The 18,180-nt window shown below is 47.4% G+C and overlaps 1 protein-coding gene across 1 annotated transcript in view; it reads left to right on the forward strand.

Annotated features, from left to right (window-relative positions):
* Window positions 1-16,029: 16,029 nt before the first annotated feature.
* The window catches only part of GPR20 (G protein-coupled receptor 20), a 32,074-nt gene continuing 29,923 nt past the window's right edge, over window positions 16,030-18,180 (forward strand). Inside the window, exon 1 of the mRNA XM_054021135.1 lies at window positions 16,030-16,109. The gene's annotated coding sequence lies outside the window, so the exon portion shown is untranslated. The remainder of the gene's footprint in view (window positions 16,110-18,180) is intronic.

The following is an 18,180-nucleotide window of genomic DNA, read 5'->3' on the forward strand; positions in this document are numbered from 1 at the left end:
GTAAGAGCATTGCCAGTAGATGGAGGGAAGTGATTATTCCCCTCTATTTGGCACTGGTGAGGCCACACCTGGAGTATTGCATCCAGTTTTGGTCCCCACACAACAGAAGGGATGTGGACAAATTGGAGAGTCCAGTGCAGGGCAATGAAAATGATTAGGAGGCTGGGGCACATGACTTATGAGGAGAGGCTGAGGGAACTGGGCTTATTTAGTCTGCAGAAGAGAAGAGTGAGGGGGGATTTGATAGCAGCCTTCAATTTCCTGAAGGGGGTTCCAAAGAGGATGGAGCTCGGCTGTTCTCAGTGGTGGCAGATGACAGAACAAGGAGCAATGGTATCAAGTTGCAGTGGGGGCAGTCTATGTTGGATATTAGGAAACACTATTTCACTAGGAGGGTGGTGAAGCACTGGAATGGGTTACCTAGGGAGGTGGTGGAATCTCCATCCTTACAGGTTTTTAAGGCCTAGCTTGACAAACCCCTGGCTGGGATGATTTAGTTGGGGTTGGTCCTGCTTTGAGCAGGGGGTTGGACTAGATGACCTCCTGAGGTCTCTTCCAACCCTAATCTTCTATGATTCTATGACATGGAGGCATTTGGACATCAGCATAAAACTGGAATAACCCAGTGGCCAGGCCAGCTCTTGGCCTAGGTGTAGGTGCTGAGTGTGATTGCTTACAGTGGGGAAGAGAAGAAATCAATCCATTGATGCAACAATCAGTGACCCAATGTGACCTGACTTTTTTTACTTCCTCCCACACATCCCCAACACCATGTTGCAGCTCGGTAGGTTATTGGCAACTTACAGGCTCCACGGACATTGCTCCCTGGAGGCTGGCCGTATCGGGCTCACCTTGTTAGCTGAGCCCCTTGCCTGAGCTCACTGGAGCCCAGAGAAGTCTGAATCAGTTCCCCTTCTTCCCGGCTGCCATTGTTCTGAAGTGGTTCCATCAGCTTTCTCAACAGTTCTACATCGATTGCTGGGTCGTTAACATCCCAGCCCAGCCCAAAGACGACGTATTCCGGGTCTGATCAGCGAGAGCATACAAACCATTTACATGATCCCTATGAAATATTATGCAATTATATTGCATAGCAATGCAGCTTTCTGCCTCAGAGCCCCTCTCTGCGCAAGGGGTGTGCTTCACCCATCCGTTTGTAATCCATGTTCCCAGTGTCTGGGCTGGGTTGGCCTTGCTGCCCATCTGTGGTCCCTTCTCCATCATGGTCACTCTCTCTCTAACCTGTAACCTCTCACCTGCATGGGAGCCTATGTGCAGCGCCACGTTCCTGGCTCCCCACGGTACTGTCCCAACTGCCAGGCCCTGCTCTGGGAAGGCCGCTGCTGTTACTATCAGGACCTGGCACTCTTCATGGTTTTAGGGCTATCATTTTGGCATCCTTTGGAGAGAGCTGGTGCCCTCTGCTAGCTCCAGCACTGGGGAGAGAAGGGTAATTTCCACTCTGGGGGGGCTGAATGTTTTCTGATTCATCTCATCTGCATCTATATGGCTTTATACTGAATGGGATGATGAAGTGTGCTTAGGTCCATCTTGAATGGCCGTCCCATTGTTAGAGAGCTCAGGACCCAAGATTCCAAGGCCACATGATTATTAATGGTCCCTTCCGGCCTTGGGATCGATGAGCCTATGAATCTAGGGCCCTGGAGCACCATGTTGCACCAATCCTCACTAGTGGCACCACTCCTAGGCAAAGCACTGCAGGCATTTCATCCACACTGGTTCTAGCATCTGGTAGGTCCCAAATAGTCTCCCACTGCCTACCACCCCACGCTCCTTCCACAGTAACCCGGACACCATCCCTCTGTCCCCAGCCACCTGGAGAGCAATATCCCTCCCGAGCTGGATGGAAAGGGGTAACAGCTGATTCTCCCATAGCAGAGTCATCGCATGCCCCCTGCTGACTGACCCACCATCTCTCGGCTGAGTCGTATGGAATGACTCTCTACTGGAATCTATGGAATTATTCTGGATTTACACTGGTGTAACTAACTGAGTCCAATCTCTTGTTTTCTGTACCTCTCTCTTCCCACGCTCCATCCCTGACTCCTTCATCTCCCTCTCTTCCTCGGCGTTGCTCTCCATCTTCCTCACTCTCATGTACGTAGAAAACAGGCTGCTCTAATTTCAGCAAAATCAACCTAAAAATAGCCTTTGTAGTTTCTATGTACCACTAAGAGCTGAGCAGGCTCATTTTAGCATCATCTGCATTTTTTCTTTCCAGCCAGAGACATAACCAGAAGGAAATCTGCCTAGCCCTTTGGGAATTTCAGGTGAGGGCTGTCCCTCTGCAGAGCCCGCTGAGAAGTGGTTCATTCTACCAGGGACTCATGCATTATTGCTCCCTTTCCTTGCACACACATACAGCTTCCAGACTTGAAGCTAAACTTCTTTGGGAGCCCAAAAGCGAGCTGCCTGTTTCTGAAGCTGGCCTGGTCGGTAAGGAGAGAGAGACGTGATCCGATTTCACAGCAGTCATTCACAGTGACCACACCAAAGAACCACGCTATCCAGCTGGGAACGGTGCTTGAATGTTTTCCTGACAGATGCATTAGCGATATTGTAGACAGACAACTGTGGGGATTGTGTATGGCTTCGGTAACGTTAAGAGCCTGCAACTGCGCCTTTCAGACCTGGAACACGCTGGATGCCAATTTAAGCGTTGGAGGCAGTTGCATTTGGAATTTGAAGTTCCAGCCTGCATCAAAGAATGATGCAGGGCTGAATGTCGCTTGCAAATAATGGTCCTCCTTGCTCTACTAACCTGGTGGTGGTGGGGAAGGTGGCACTGTTCTGAGCCATTCTAGCTATATGAGACAACTGACTGACATAAAAATGAGCACAGGAGAAATTAGTCTACATGGGATGCAACCAGGCTATTCTTACAGCAGGAAACACCTTGTCTGAACTAGAAAGTGGAGGTGAGAAACTGGTCCATGCTGTCAGGGGCCTCTCCTCACTCTAAACTCTAGGGTACAGATGTGGGGACCCGCATGAAAAACCCCCTAAGCTTATTTCTACCAGCTTAGGTTAAAAACTTTCCCAAGGCACAACTTCCTTGCTCTTGCCACCACCAAGTGAGTTAGACAAAGATTCAGGAAAAAGACCACTTGGAGTTCCTGTTTCCCCAAAATATCCACCCAAGCCCCTTCACCCCCTTTCCTGGGAGGCTTGAGAGTAACCAAGGTGAGCCCAGACCAGACCCTTGGTTTTTGGGACACTAAAAACCCCAATCAGATTCTTAAAAACAGAACTTTATTATAAAGAAAAAAGTAAAAGAAGCACCTCTGTAAAATCAGGATGGAAGGTAATTTACAGGGTAATCATATTCAAAACACAGAGGATTCCCCTCTAGGCAAAACTTTAAAGTTACAAAAGCAGGGATAAACCTCCCTCTTAGCACAGGAACAATTCACAAGCTAAAACAAAAAATAATCTAACGCATTTCCTTCCTATTACTTACAATTTACAATCTTAGAGGCTTAGTTCAGGTATGGCTTTAGGAGATGTATTTTCCCTGCCCTGATTCCTTGCTGACCCAGAGAGAACAAAGGAACACAAAACAAAAACCTTCCCCCACAGATTTGAAAGTATCTTCTCCCTTTATTGGTCCTTTTGGTCAGGTGCCAACCAGGTTATCTGAGCTTCTTAACCCTTTACAGGTAAAGGAGGGATTTTATGCTACCCTTAGCTGTATGTTCATGACACATGGGAATGACCTCGGATAAGCCTCAGAACTGCTGGTTGCTTATCAGCACTGCAGCGAACCGCCAAATGGTTGGATGTTTGCCCATCACGGCTCGATAGGCCTTTGCCTTAGAGAGATGCTGCCAGCTGAAGATAATTAATTACAATATCACGCTCCAGTTAGGCAGCAGCTTGTGTAGATATCCGTGTACATGGGAGCAAAGCAACAAAGTGCCGCGGGTTTGGTGGTGGGTTTTTTTGCATCCAATGTAATTTACAAAACAGTTCTCCCAGTGATCAATAGGAGTGAACCAACAGCAAGTGTGTAGTCTCTTCCTGGAATGATAGGTGTCCGTTTCTAGTAAACTCCTGGAGAACGTGCTGGCCAAGCCTTTGAAGCACAGAGAAAAGCCTTATAGAGTGTAAATTAACAAGCTATAAAATATATCAACAAAGCGGCTATTTCGCAGGTGATTTACTGCCTCCCGGTGAGTTCATAGATCTGCTTTATAGGCTGGGGGTGAAAATCAATGCTGATAGATGCTGGGAATCACTGATGTACAATGAGGCATTCTCAATGTCTTCCTTTCAAAGGGCTTCTTCCCTGCTGCTGGAATTACAAGGGCTTCGGTACAGACTGGCAAAGCATGTCCCATTGATGGCCTGCCCCTTTACTGATTAAACAAGGCTGGTGAAATGATTTGAACTCCCTCTCCTGCTCTTTGGCTTTCTCTATCCAGTGCATATGGCAGCTTTTTTACTCTGACTAGCTGTTTTAGGTGTTGGCCTTGCTCATGGGGTAGGGTTAAGGTAGTCGACCAATCTGGAGTCATAAAGGAATGGTCTTCCAGAGCATAATGGCCAGAACCTTGTGGGGGAGAGACAGGGGTGACTTTTTTATTAGGCACTGACCTTTAGTGGAGTAACACTAATTCCCACTTACACTCGGGCCACTTCATACTATGAGGCCTTAGGGTGAACACAAATTACATTTGCACCTACCTTGAAGCCCCGGAGCAGTGAAAAGTGGAATGGCAGTGGAATAAGGCCCCAGTGGTGGCTTTGACCCAAGATGTGTATTACACTTTCTGTAACAGGTGTTGAAAATGTTTTGGGTCTGTCTATGCAAGAAGTTAAACCATTTCCACCCCAGTTGTGGGATGGCCAGGAGGGACCCACTGTTGACACCGTCTCATTCCCCAAGTGTAGGCATGCCTTGAAAGGTCAGAATTATACAAATTATTTTGGTTTCTATGGCAAGCTACAGAATTTGCTCCTCTTCCCCACTTTGATCACTCAGGGAACCGATATGATGCAGCCTCTTATACACCCTCATATCTGCGCAGGTGCTGAGGACGATAACTCTTGCTATGATGGAGCTGGTCTTTCTCATTGAGACTGTCTGGTTTAATCGGCAATGCTCAGCTCTTCCTCACAATTACTAGTTTTCCCTTGACAACCTCAGGGTGAGTCAGAAAAAAGCAGTCTGAGGAGGTGTGCTGGGCATGAATTCACTGTTCATGGGGATCTCCTGAAAGACAAGAGTGATGGAAATAGTTTTGGTTCTGGTTTTTAGGTCTGGCTTTAGGAGACTGTATTTTACCCAAGGAGGCTGTACTATGCTAGCCAAGGAAAAGCCATTCCCTCTTATGCAAACCCATGGAAACTCTCAAGATGGCTCCCATAACCAGGTCCCAATATGATATATAATGCCTTCTGTGAGTGCCATTAAAACCCCTGTCTAACAGCCATGGAAGTCCAATGGCAAAACTACCACTGACATCAACGAGCGCAGGAGTAGGCATGAAAAATTAACTTCTCCAGTTACATCATTTATATAGACAGTGTTTACATTCCCGCTCCGCAGCGAGGTGAGATTTACATTGGCCCGTGCTCTGCCATAAAGCAATGGGCCCTTACCTCACTTGGTCTGACTGAATAAAGCCCCACCTACTCCTCTGAGGACTCCATCACGTCACATGAATCAAGCGTGCTCTTTTCTTTTCAAACAATGCATCTGCTTCCAGCTGCAAAGCATCGGTGTTCAGGTCACCCTGCAAGCTAGCTAGTTAGGCGAGTGACAGCAAGGTATCTTTTTATGAGTATAACATTGGAGAGGCCTTGGGCCTGAGTTAATGGAAACGTCTGGAAATTGGTTTTCTGCTGTTTTAGTACTGTACCAGGCTGAGAGTACTGCGCATTCCCACCTTGGATTGAGAAAAGGAGGAGAAGGTAGAAGAGGCAAAGAAGCTCTGAGCAGAAAGGTCATGGAAGTAAAGTAGTGACAAGCTCATGTTTACAAGCAGCACTAGTGTGAATCTTGGCTTCTTGCTCCTCTCCAGCCCTTACTCATCTGAGAAGTCCTTGTTTACAGCCCCAGCTTCAGCAAAGCATTTAAATCCCATTGACTTCAAAGGGGCTATTCACATCCCTAAGTTAAACATGTGCTTAAGTGCCTTGTTGAATTGGGGCCCAAGTGAGCCGGCCCATGGGCGAATGGAGAGTAATGGAGAGCCCTTAAAACTGCTTGGCTTTGGTGCAGTACAAATGTGGTGGGATTTTTTTAAATTGTAGCTGGCATGGAAGAGCTGAAGGAATGGGGAAATGTAGCAATACTAGAAATGGGCCTGAGGTTTTATGCCACAAAGCTTCCAGAAATAGCTCCAAAATGGGATCCTTTTAAAAAAAAATGCTTTATTGGTATAATTAAGGTGATGCCTCAGGGTTCTGTTTGCCGAGACAAGCAAAGACGAGAGAGAACGTGTGAGAGAGCTAGAGATGGAAATATGGAGAGATGCATGATGCTTGATCAGACATAGATCTGGCCCAGCGATCCATGAAGTGTAGTGTCACTGCTTGAGTGTTGACCTTACATATCTATGACTAAAGGTGCATGTAGTCAAAATATATTTTAGTGCACACGTCTAACGCCCAGTCATATATTCCAAGGCCAGACAGGACCAATGGGATGAACTAATCTGACATCCTGTATCACACAGTCTGAATTTGTCTAGCTTCAACTTCCAGCCATTAGAGCGTATTATACTTTTCTCTGCTTGACTGAAGAGCCAGATATCGTATATTTGTTCCCCATGTAGGTACTTATAGACTATAATTGACTCCCACTGGATAAAAAGCAGGGCCGGCTCCAGGGTTTTTGCCGCCCCAAGTGGCGTAAAAAAAAAAAAAAAAATCCGCGATCGCGATCTGCGGCGGCAATTTGGCGGAAGGTCCTTTGCTCCGAGCGGGAGTGAGGGACCGTCCACTGAATTGCCCCCGAATAGCTGGATGTGCCGCCCCTCTCCGGAGTGGCTGCCCCAAGCACCTGCTTGGCAAGCTGGTGCCTGGAGCCGGCCCTGATAAAAAGCCTGGCTTAAAACAGACTCAGTGCTCTTTGGATCTGGCCTTGAATTAGTTGCCAAGTTTGGACAAGAGAGCGTAGAAGTTGTGGATCAGCAACAAACTGCTACTTTGCTGTTGCTTATTCACAGTAAAGGAATTAAAGATGGCTGCCGACTTCCATTAATTTTGTAGGCAGACTATTAGGGCTCAATTCTCCACTGCCCTGCACCTCATGTTATCACTTACAATTCTGTAAATAGGTCACAGTTCAGGGCAACTGCACCTATATTTACCCCTCAGTGGTCCAGCAAGGGCCACCCACTCTCAGGTTTCCATCTCCCCTGACCATTGCCTTTATTGGGTGGAGTTCTGCATCTCACTCGCTTCTGACCAGGGTATTTCCAGGCTCTACAGTTCGCTGCCTTCACTGTATTATTCCCAGCCAAGACAGGCTGCTCAACCGGCCTGCTTGCTTTCTTGTGAGAGTCGCTTAACATTGAGACTGTCAGCAGTTACAGAGTTACCACACAGCTCTCTTTACTCAAGCCTGTTTTATTCGGAAGGTAAAAGCACTACAGAGAAAATATATCAAAATCACTCAGAGAACCTACACACGTGCTACTAAAAAGCATGGAAAAATTGGAGAGAGTCCAGCGGAGGGCAATGAAAATGATTAGGGGGCTGGGGCACATGACTTACAAGGAGAGGCTGAGGGAACTGGGGTTATTTAGTCCGCCGAAGAGATGGGGAGGGCGGGATTTGATAGCAGCCTTCAATTACCTGAAAGGGGGTTCCAAAGAAGATGGATCTAGACTGTTCTCAGTGGTAGCAGATGACAGAACAAGGAGCAATGGTCTCAAGTTGCAGTGGGGGAGGTCTAGGTTGGATATTAAGAAAAACTATTTCACTAGGAGGGTGATGAAGCACTGGAATGGGTTATCTAGGGAGGTGGTGGCATCTCCATCCCTAGAGGTTTTTAAGGCCCAGCTTGACAAACCCCTGGCTGGGATGATTTATTTGGGGATTGGTCCTGCTTTGAGCAGGGGGTTGGACTAGATGACCTCCTGAGGCCCTTCCAACACTGATATTCTATGATTCTATGATCCCAGTGATCACTCCAACCCTAACATGGGCTCTGGTAGGAACAGTCCTTCAACACCCCAGCCAAGGGTTTCCTTGTGGTTTTAAGTGCATCACAGCTTCAGTACAGTCTTGAGGGGCCTCAGTAGGTCCAGTCTATTTATCCAAAAATCTTGTCTTTGCCTGTTGGTCCCTGGAGAATGCAGCTTGAACTAATATATGTGAACCTCTCCAGGGGTGTGGTCTCAAAGGGTTGATAATGGAGGAGGTATATTAGCATCCCCCGCCTCAGGGAAGATGCATACAATGGCACAGTGACACATACCCAATTGCATTTTAAAAACAATGGACCGAAAAGGTATTCAACCTCATTCAATAAGGTTTACATTTATTTTAACTCCATCAGGTTTGTCCAGGATATTGTCCGTCTGTCACAAGTTATACCTATGGAAAGTGGGTGCACAGTGCTACTGCTGGTGTACCTAAGTAGCGATATCTGACTTGGTAGCCTTTTAAACCTACCCTGCACTGCCTTTGCACAGGATTGGTTCCATTAGAGGCAAAGCTTCAGAGAATCAGATCTATTAGGTGGATGTGGCCACCTAGGGAAAGCCACACGAATGCTCAAAACATAAGATTAGTTTCAAGTTCATATAAACTGGAAGCAAGGATAATCCCAGGACAACTCATCAGGGCCAAAAAAGCATTACATGTAATTTCCATCCATTATGAGATCTACAATCCACTGCTTACCTTACTGATAGAGCCAGGCTCTGATATTTAACAAACTACTTTTAAAAAGTATCAGAAGGGTAGCCGTGTTAGTCTGTATCAAAAACAACAAGCAGTCCGGTGGCACCTTAAAGATGAATAGATTTATTTGGGCATAAGCTTTCATGGGTAAAAAAAACACTACTTCAGTTACCCACGAAAGCTTATGCCCAAATAAATCCGTTAGTCTTTAAGGTGCCACCAGACTCCTCATTGTTTTTACTTTTAAAAAGTAAAGGGAAAAAACACATAAAACAACAAAGAAATAAAGGGATGTGTAGTAATTACACCATGAGTGTGTTCAGGGAGTCCGTCTGCTCTCCACCTGGTCCAGCTGAGTGGATAGTGTCAAAATGTCTTCACAAGCAGATTTCCTCACCCTTTGATTCCTCCACACTTGTAAGCGTTTGGTTCTTTTTCACTGAGAATCTTGGGGTCCCTGTAGCTAAAGCACCACAGTAACCACTAGTTACTCAAACTCTCCCTCTCTCTCGTAGCATCTGTGACACAAACAAGCTGCTTCTCAAATTTTTAACAAGGCTAAAGGCATGAAATAGGAGCTGATTTCCTATCAGAGAGGAAGGATTGTCTAGTGGTTAGGGCATTGTGTTGGGCAACCTGGGTTAAATTTCCTATGTGCCTTGGGCAAATCACTGAGTGCCTTCATTAGCCATCTGTAAGATGGGGAAAATAGCACTTCCCTACCTCACAGGGGTGTCGTGAGGACAAATACATTAAAGATTTTGAGGTGCTCAGATACTTCAGGGGCCTTAATAGTATGTTAGTAAGCTAGATAGATAATACTCAGATTTATACTCAGAATAATCTAGATAGATAGTACTCAGATAATAGGGGGCCTTAGGAGTATGTTTGCAATCTAGATAGATCTAAACTGTCTCTCTCTATCTCTGCCTAGGTTCATCCACCACCGTGGTACCTTAGTGCAATATCAGTGTAACCACTGGAAAGGAAGATGATGTAAATGAAAATTCTACTGCAGAGGATGCCGCCTTGGGTGCTCAGAAAGGATCAGAGGAAGATCCCATCCCAGTGCCCTTCCTTAGAGCTGCCTTCACCCAGTCTAAGTGCAGACCTCCTAGGAGAGTCCGTGTTTTTGTCTGATTTCACCACTCTCAGGTGGTAAATGGCTCCATTCTCTGACATTGAAGTTTGCTTGCCTGGCTGCGAAGGGATCTGGGGTGAAGATGGACTGAGGATCTTAGAGGGACATGCTCTGCTCTGATCTGATGCTTCATTGTTGTTGTTTCTTTAATCTAAAGTCATACTCGTGGAGAATGAAAGTGCCCCATTTTGCTGCTGGTGGATGGAGATCATAACCAAGATGATACTCCTTTCTTCATGGGGATCTTGGGAGATTTGTGACCCCTGACTCCCTCTGCAGTGCAAGGCAGTTGGAAATCCAGCTTAGCCAGCTACCTAGCAATTCCTCTTGCACAAGAAGACTCCCTAGGTAGCATAAAGCCAGTATAGCCGCATGACATGCCCTCAGCTCCCAGAGCATGCGGCATGCTTGGAGAAAAAAGGGCCTCGTCAGAGTGCCACTGCATTCCGGCTATTCGCAGCTGCCAGAATTGTCCCTTTGGGCCATTGGCAGCTGAGCATAAGTCAAAGAAGCCCGAAGGCAGGGACCCAAGTAGTCCCCAGAATACCCTAGAATCTGGGGTCTACAAAGGTGGCATTCAGCTTCAAAGAGAGACAGAGAAAAGCCCCAGACGCTGCAGCTCAGAGTCTGGGCACTTCAATATCCTCCGATTGTGAGTTCTCCCAGGACAACCCTGTGGGCTCTACAAAGCTGTGAAAGGTCCTCAGGGAGGACAAGGACTCCTGCTGGGGAAATGGAGCGTTAACGCTGTGTCTGGGACTCTGACCCAGGGGACTATCACTCCAGCTGGTACTCCTGCTGGGGGGGCGGGAGGGGGGCGTTTACCAAACATCCTACAACTATAACCTTGCTATGCATCCAAAGAAGTGAGGTTTTTACTCACGAAAGCATATGCCCAAATAAATCTGTTAGTCTTTAAGGTGCCACCAGACTCTTTGTTGTTCTTGCTGGGATGTTTTTTCTGGTGTAGCTGGTCTGACTTTAGAGCCTTAGCTCCACCCGCTGAGCTCAGGTTTTTGTCCACTGCCATTAGACTCCTCTAAACGTTGTTGTCGGTCACAGAGCAGGGCACGGCAGGGCCATTCCTCGTATCGAAAATATGCCGAACTTAATCCTTTCCTTGGGCTTTAACCTTTTCCTGAGGCATTCCATCCCTTTGTGTTTCACGGCGTAAACCTCAAATATTCAAGTTTCTTATTCACTGCCAAAAACGCTATTACAGCAGCTTTAGATTTCAAAGACAGTTTTATTCCTGTTTCAGAATGACCTTTGGATGAGTTTGTAGAGTTGGGAAAAAAATAGATCCTTTTCCTTTACATGCTCTGGTATTCAAAGCTCCCGAAACGGAGCCTGCAATGGGTAACAGCATTTCTAAGAATAAATATAGACCTTTCCAGAGTCTGCATTTCTGTGAGCCTTTGCCTTCCCGTAACAGTGAGAAATCACTGGTTCAGAGCAACGACACCAGGCATTTTAGAAGCTTTATTATTATTTATAAAGAGTGAGAGCGGAGATGGAAGTCTGGCTTGCTCGGATGCTGGAGTGTGACTCGACAGATTGGGGTTCAATTCCTGGCTGTGCCACTCACCTACCGGGTGACCTTAGGGTTTCACGTCTCTGCCTCTTCTTTGTCTGTTCAGTTGGTAAATTCTTTGGGGCAGAAACTGTTTCTTACTGTGCATTTGTGCAGCACCTGATCTCTTTTGAGTGGGACCCTGATCTCTTTTGAGACCTCTCAGTAGCTCTGTAATACTTATAAGAAGACCTATCTGTAACCCTTCTGCCCATCTAAGTTGGCAGCAACAAGGGCCGGGTTCTGTATCTAGGGGTTCCGTTTCAATAACGCAATGCAAAACCAGCTCGAGCCCCCACCCAGTGACCTGGGACAATTACATACCACCCCCTGGGCGCCTCTAAGAGGCAATACTTCCCCTCTCGCAAGCACAGAGTCTGAGTGTAACAGAAAATGTTTAATAACATGAGGTAAACGACATCAGCGTTAAATTGGAAAAACACCACAAACAGGCTTCATGAGCAAAAACTCACCCCAGCAAATTGGGCTGTGTCCTTTCCCTTTGGTTCTTGAAACCAGCAACCCAAGGATCACCAAAGTCCCAAAAGTCCAACAACCCCCCAAAGTCTCTTGGGTCCAGCAACCCAAGGATCACCAAAGTCCCCAAAGTCCAACAACCCCCCAAAGTCTCTGTCCCTGGTCAGTGCAGCCCCAGAGTTCAAGCAGGGGGGGGGGAGACACGCAGGGCGTTAAGGGGCACCTTACGTGATCCAAGGCCGACCGGCTGCCTCTCCGTGGGGTTCCGCCGCAGCCTTCTCCATGAGCCGCTCCACTCCACCAGCTGTCCCATGAGCCGCTCCCGCCGTCCATGAACTGCTCTGGCAGCTGCTCCGCTCTGCTCACCGACCTGTGAGCCACTCAGCTCTGCTCCACTTTAGCCGTTCCTTGGGCCGCTCCCACAAGGCTCCGCTGTGCTCGCTGCTTCTCCAGCCACTCCGCCCTGCTCACCGACCTGTGAGTCGCTCAGCTCCGCTCCAACGGTCCCCATGAGGCTCCACTCTGCTAGCTGCTTTGCCAGCCGCTTAGCAATATAGCTTCAGGCTCCCCCACTAGTTAACACAGCCTCGGTGATCTCAGCTCTTTTGTGATTTCAGCTCATAGTAGGGGAGCCCCGGTGCTAGTGCACCATTGGCCCAAAGTAAATTCAGCTCAGCAGTCTGTAATTAGACTTCTAATGGAATCAAAGTTAGCTCTGACATTCAACAGTGGAGAGAGGAGGTAGTGCAATTGGTGTTTCAACCCCTCGGGGAGGGGGCCACACCATCAGGTACAAATACCTGTCCCCATCCTCTCTCCCTTCTGCCCATCCTCCCACCATCAAGGGGGCAGAGACCCTACCCCCTGGGCCCCTTCTCACCCAACCCCACCGACCGCTTCCAGTGCTGTGAGCGAGCCAGGGAGACCTTGCCCACTTGGAAGGGGGAGGGGTCCCATACTTCCCCCCTCGCCCCAGCCCTGAACCCGCCCAACCCCATCGACCACCGCCAATAAAGAGTGTGTACCAAGGGGACCCTGCCCACCGGCAAGAGGGAAGTGGCCTATCTACCCCCCACCCCCCGATGGGCCTCATCTCTTGAGCCCTGAACCCACCCAACCTCACCGGCCACCGTCAATGCCAAGGAGTGAGCCGGGGAGACCTCACCCGCCCGCAAGGGGGATGGGACCTATCAATCCCCCCCACCCTGCAGGGCTTCTTTCCCCTGGATCCCACCCCGTGTTTTGTAACCCATGCCCCTTGTCAAGCAAGTGCTACTTAGGTAATGGTGATGGACTCACTCAGTCCTTCTGTCATACAACAGGTTCACTGCCCTTGATTCACAGAATCAGGGTAACAAAACTTTATTCTTCCTGCCCCAATAACAAAGAAACTGGGGATCCCACACCAGCCAAAGTAACCACTTTGAGTTGCTGTTGTTTCATGCCAGGCGAGTGGGTGTGCCTATGCAAACAAGATCAGCCCCTGGAGTTCTTTTCCACACTCGCCATAATTCACCACCAGATGTCAGGGTAGAGCTCATCCTGACTCTGCTTACATATCTATCAAGATTTGTGCTAGTGCCCATCACCATGACACTAGAGTGCCTTCCAGGCTAATTACATTAGCATAGCAAAGTCCACAGTGGACTTCATGGAGTCATACAGGTGCCAGTGGGCCATGTAAGCACCCCCTAACTGTCATCCATCTTGTTCCTGACAGAGTTTTGTAATTGCCTGTGCCAAGAGCCAGGTTTAACTGTTGCAAAGTGTTACGGGATGGCATGAGTGAACAGCATTCTGGGAAAAGCATAACACAATTCAGTTATGGAACGTAGCATAACTACACAGCGTTCACATATGATCTAAAATACTACACAGCAATGTGGTGTGTAATGTGTAACATTCATCACATATGTATTGGCGAATACACTCCACTCATCTGAAGAAGTGAGGTTCTTACCCATGAAAGCTTATGCTCCCTATACTTCTGTTAGTCTTAAAGGTGCCACAGGATCCTCTGTTACTCCACTCAGTGTAATTGCTCCAGGGATCACTGCAGGTGGGATACAAACACAGCTGCTGATGATAATTTCACATATTATTTGCACGGTGGTAGTGCCCCAGGGCTCCAATTATGGAGCAAGGCCCCATCGTGCCAGACAGCCCATGCCCCAAAGAGCTTGTAGTCTTAGTAACTTTACTGTTGTGATGTTGTAGGTTCCATTTCAGCTTCATCACGGGAGCTTTTAGTACCAGAGTATGTAAGGGTATGTCTACACTGCACACGAAGCCCAGGTTCTGACTCAGGTTTGAGCCCAAGCCCTCTTTCCATCCACACACAAAGCAGTCTGACTCGGCCAGCAAGCATTCAGGACCCAGATCCTAGGACCCTGCCGGGGCGTAGGGTCAGTGTTCAAGTCCCGCTGTGACTCAGTCCAAGCCCTGTCATGGACATTGGCCAAGCCACAGACCCAAGTCAGAAGGTCTGCATAGGGCAATGTGGACGTGTTAGCACAGTTGTGAGATCTGGGTCCAGCAATTGTAAACCCGGGTTCACGATGCAGTGTGGTTGCTAAGCACGGGTTTGGAAATACCAAGTCCACAAGCTTGGAGGCCACTGACCTGGGCTTAGTGTGCAGTGGAGACAGACTCTTAGGCCTGGTCTACACTGGGGGGCGGGGGGGGGATCGACCTAAGATACGTTGACTTCAGCTATGCTATTCTCGTAGCTGAAGTTGACGTATCTTAGGTCGACTTACCTCGCATCCTCACGGCGCGGGGTCCACTGCTGCCCTCCCCCGTCGACTCCGCTTCCGCTTCTCGCCGCGGTGGAGTACAGGAGTCGACGGCAGAGTGATTGGGGATCGATTTATCGCGTCTACACTAGACGTGATAAATCGATCCCCGATAGATCGATCATTACCCGTCGATCCGGCGGGTAGTGTAGACGTACCCTTAGTGTTTGCAGGATCATGCCTGAAAAGAAATCTAATGTTATTTTGGGGCATGATTCATAACATATAGTTGAGACCCTGAAAATTGTTTGTCCAAGCAGAACAACCTGGATCTATTCACAAGCAGAAAGAAGTGCTAAATTCACCAAACCGAACAATTCAACCAGCTTGAATCATAACTCTTAGCGCTTGCCAGGTGCTCCGAGCTTCTGCCTGTAGATCTCAAAGCTCTCCACAAATATGAATCCACTCTACTGAGTGTATGAACATAGTACACACAGCTATATTGTGCATACATACACATCCTGTACACACAGTGTATGTGCATACCATATTGCAAAACATGCACACATACACAGTAATACTGCACAAACATATACACTACACGGCCAGATATTCTGGGGTAGTATCTGCTGCTCCCATTGACTTTAAAAAGATCGGCTAGGTGCTGAGCCCTTTTGAAAATCCGGCCACTTATTTAGGTACTTAAATATAGATTTAGGATCCTAACTGTAGCATCCATTTTTTAAAAAATTGGCCTACCCATGCATGCCCATATATCCTGTACACACACAAGACCTGATTTTTCTACTGCCAGGCACAGGGACTTACAGCAGTGGGGGTAAAACGGGACCAAATCGGAATGGGCGCATTTTACCCTCGTAGTGGTGTAGATAAGGAGCGACTCCTTTGTGTGGTGGAACACCAGTGTAGAACTGGGGTGAGAGCAGAATCATCGTCCATAAAAGTCTGCACTGCTCTATATGCAGTGTTCATCTATGTTCAATACACACACTTGCCCACACACCATCCCACAGCTGCCTGGCTCCCTCCTAAAGACAGTTATAAAACTATCCCACTTACTCCTCTTTCTCTCCCCCCACCCCCTAAAATGGCCTGTTACCAAAATGAGCCGGGGATGCTAGAAAAAGGCGCTGACGTCAATGTAAAAGTAAACGAAAGAGGTCTGGTTCCTGTATTACTCTGCAGGGCTCGGCGCTGGGGAGTAACTGCACTGTCATTCGATTCAAGGATCTGGGAGCAGACTTCAAGATCCGCAGCTGATCTTTCTCATTCAAACTGTGTAAGTACTGTGCTCTCCTCTGCACTGACCTCCCTGAGCAGACAGTCGGGCTGATGTTCCCTCAGGGAGTTTTATCAATTGCAGTTTAGAAATGAAGCGTGTTAGGTCCTGGCGGTTGGTTTATACACGTGTTGGAGGGCATTTAATTCATTTGAAAATCCTTACCAACAAGTCTAGTGTGTCCTGAGCTGGTTTGTTCAATGTACGGGAGAGGCAGCAGAACACAAGTAGAAATGGTCCTTAAATTACAGTAAGTCTCAGTCATTGATGGTTTTCTAGACATCGGAGTCATTCTGGAGTTTAACAGTCAAGTATCTGGTTCAAAAATGCGAATGTCATTCTTCAGTTTAGCACGGGAAAAATCCAGTGTTTTCTAGGTTGTTCAATTATATCAGAACTGATTTGTATATAGAAATAAATACGTTATTTATATCTGTCTGCTATATGTGCGTGTGTGTCGATACTTACACACACACAAGCACAGGTGTATCTACAAGCATACTGTGGATAGATGTCTGTTAGCATTTGGTGTAATATGTATAGCTTTACTTGATAGAAGATACCTGTAGATTGTACATGTGTGTATGTATAAATCCAGAACTAGGAGTAATGAGTTTAAATTAAGATAATGAAAACGGAGTCTGAAATCTATCAGGAAGAAGTGAGGTTTTTACTCACGAAAGCTTATGCCCAAATAAATCTGTTAGTCTTTAAGGTGCCACCAGACTCCTTGTTGTTTTCCTAATGATGGAAGCAGTTAGGATGTGGGAAAGTCTCCCCAGGATAGAAGCCCCATCGCCTGAGACATTCAGAAGCGGACTGGTGAAAGCACTGGGAAATGTGCTATCGGGACCAATCCTGAGCTAGTTGTGGGATGGGTTGAATGGCCTCAGAGGTCTCTGCAATGTCTATGATTTGGCTTTTCTGTATCATTACACACCCATTGTGCGCACAGTATAGTTAGTGGGTGTGTGTATTTAATTGAAAACTGAGTTATCTTTTGGCTCACGTCACACAATGGTGTTAGCAATGCAAGGCACCTTTTCTTTAAACATTTCTTAAACGCAGACTCCCATTTCTTTCCTTAACTAAAATCTGGTATCTTCCTGGAGCTAGAGATGCATTCTTAAAGCAACAAAACCTACTGTATCAGAAAGTGAAGACAGGATGGCAGTATGTCTATGAAATGTTGTATCCCTAATTACAAACTAAAGGCAGAGTCCCAGCTGAAAACCCAGGTGCAAACACCCCTGATTTCTGGATTTAGATCTAAACTTTGTGCCTTGGGCTCATCGCTAATAAACACATAGCTGTGCAGGATGAGACGGCAGCCATGCGCCAATCACGTCTGCAACCGGTCATGTGAAAAATCTGTCCCCTCCAACACTACCCTCTGAGCAATGGTACTGACATGGGGGGTCACACTGGGCATAAGTGAGGGGAAGAGCTGGCCATAGACTGGTAAACTTTTTAAATGAAAATGTTTTAAACTTCTTCTGACAGAAAATAAACCCCTCAGCCAATCCAGGAGAAAAACAACAAAGACAAATTGCCCCCAAGCCCCACGGCAATGCCTCAGCACAACATTAACACCCAATCCCTCAAGTGAGTCAATCCCGCTGACTCCACCAACTTTTGCTTCAGTCCATTTCTGCCACTTGACCTCCTCCATCTCAGTTGGAAAGCCAGGTGTAACACCTACAGACCCCAGTCATCATTGGGGGAATCGAACCTGGGATCTCTGGAGCTTAAAGTGCATGAGCCTCTACTACACGAGCTCAAAGCAATATGGCTGTTAGTTAAGGCTGTAGAGCAGACGCATTAATCTCTCGCTAAGTGGTCTCGATGCCACTAGATGGGACAGAACACCACACCCAGGAGGTGTGTGGGTTACACAGGCACTCGCTTTGTATAAAATAACTCCTCCGTAAGCTCTTCGGACACATACTGAGCCATTGTCTACCTTGCACTCAGCAGAGTGTAATGGAGCCAAAAGCCCCCAGAAAGCCTCCAGTCACTGAGGAGGCAGGAGAAGGCAGAGGGATGAGACCCTCTGCAGCATGCCCTCCTT

Source organism: Malaclemys terrapin, chromosome 2 (genome assembly GCF_027887155.1).
Source record: "Malaclemys terrapin pileata isolate rMalTer1 chromosome 2, rMalTer1.hap1, whole genome shotgun sequence".
Lineage (NCBI taxonomy): Eukaryota > Metazoa > Chordata > Testudines > Emydidae > Malaclemys > Malaclemys terrapin.